Source organism: Schistocerca piceifrons, chromosome 6 (assembly GCF_021461385.2).
Source record: "Schistocerca piceifrons isolate TAMUIC-IGC-003096 chromosome 6, iqSchPice1.1, whole genome shotgun sequence".
In the NCBI taxonomy this organism is placed as follows: domain Eukaryota; kingdom Metazoa; phylum Arthropoda; class Insecta; order Orthoptera; family Acrididae; genus Schistocerca; species Schistocerca piceifrons.
The window spans coordinates 142,475,862-142,478,137 of record NC_060143.1 but is presented as its reverse complement, the minus strand read 5'-3'; positions in this window follow the sequence as shown (position 1 = coordinate 142,478,137).

Below are 2,276 nucleotides of genomic sequence, written 5' to 3'. Positions count from 1 at the left end.
TTATTTCCACTGAGGTTGCACACCACTGTAGATCATCTTTGAAAGTAGTGTCTTCTAGTGTTTGGTATGTAGATGACGTCAGTCATCTCACTTTATTTATATTAGATTTATATTAGATGGCTATAAAAAGGGGAAGATTTGGACAATTGATCAATTGTTTTAGTTAGGAAATTCATTTGTATCTCTTTATGTCAATTGGACTTTGATATAAAAACATTTGTAATATAAAAGGGGAGTTAATCTACAATAAATGAATAAGCAGATACAGCATTTATCATTTGGTAGGTACTAATTCCCTTAATCATTTATTTATGTTTATGTTGTAATTTATATGTTAAAGAGCAAGAAAAAGGAGATTATCACCATAAAGAGACCCTAAGATCTGCTTCAGGAGGTAGTCAAACAGGGCCAAATCTTCATTTTCACATTCAGTGTTTCCGTTGCGCACAGTCATTTTACACCCAGCTGGAGTAGCATCTTGGATATTTATAACCATGTACTAACCTGACCATAGATCCTGTTCATCCTGCCACTGAATTTCACTGATCTCTGCTATATCTAACTTCAACCTATCCTTCTCAGTTTAGATTTTCTAACCTACCCACCAATTACGGAAGATAACATTCCACACTCCAATCCATAGAATATGAGTTCTGCTTTTCTTGATGATGAGATTCTCCTGAGTAGTTCCCATCTGCATATAGTAATTGGGGGCTATTTCAACTCTGGAATATTTTGTACAACAGGTTTCTTCATCATTTAACCATATAGTAGAGTTGCGTATTCTTGGGAAAAAGTGACTGCTATAGTTTCCCTTTGCTTTCAGCCATTTGAAGTGCCCGCAGGGCAAGGCCATGTAAGCTGATATTACAAGACCAGACCTGGCTGTTGCCACTGCAACTACTAAAAATCCTGCTGCCCTTCTTCAGGCACCATAGGTTTGTCTGGCCTGTCCAAAGATTTCTCTCCAATGTGTTTGCACCTATGGTACAGCTATACGTGTCACTGAGGGAAGCAAGCCACCCTACCTCACTGAGGCAAGCCAGCCACTCTACCTCACTGAGGTAAGCAAGCTACCCTACCTCAGCAGTGTCTGTGTTCATGGGCCAGAGATAGACAGAATGTTAATTGTTTACTAGTACTCTAACTTGGAGTAGAGAAAGAAAGAGATTTAAGTAACACAATTTTACTACTACAATGATGAATAAGTTGAATATTAACATCTTTTTTCAGATTCATTCTGTTTTTAAATCATGAGCTAATAGTAAAAATAAATTTTCTTTGCTTGATACAGGTTCGAAATAAAAGACAAAATGCTCTTTTGTCCACGTATATTGTTGACTGGGTCTGCAGACCAAGGCCTCACATCTCACTTGGCACCTGCAATTTTGCATAGGCTGGAGCATCTGCCAGTTCATCTCTTTGATGTTACTACATTGTGCAAATATAACAACCTCACAGATTGTGGTTGTATAGAGGTTTGTATGCTTGTACTAGGAAAAGGAGCAGCTACATTAGATTTGTGGTTGCATAGAAGTGAGTATGCTTGTGCTAAGAAAGAGCAGCTACAGCAGATGTGCATTGTAGTTGCTAAGTAGTCTCCTTTTAATTCTTACAGTATGTTCTGAATTATATTAATTGTTAAATTAATAAGGAAGTAATATTATCAGAGAAATATAACATTATACGATTTATTTATCAGAACTGGGCAACAGAGTCTGTCAAGTGAGGTGGTGCAGTGGCAAGACACTTTTGAGAGGACATGATTTGGATACATGTCTGGCCATACAGATTATGGTTTTCCACAATTTTCCTACATTGCTAAGGATACTATTGGGATGGGTCCATTGAAAAGTACACAGCCAACTTCCTTTCCCATCATTGCTTTAAACTGGTTTCAATCTCTAGTGACCTAGTTGCCAACAGGACACTAGATCCCAATCTTTCTTCCTTATATTCTTTCTTCTTTCATTTCACAAGAAGCAACTGACTCAATAATAGTCATTAAGAAACTAAAATTAGATATTTTAACAGAATTAGAATTTAGAATTAATTTAACAGATATGAATTAAAATCATTAACAGAAGCATTGCCAGGTGTGATTTGAATTTAAGTAACAGTGATTAAACAGATTTCTTTTCACTAACAGTTGTCTGGCACATTTTATGGAATTTTATATGGGTTTTACATGTTTGTATGATTGGAGCAATGTGAAGATTTAGTGGAAAGACATTTCTTCTGAAGCCAAAACCACTAAATATTATTTATTTCATGAT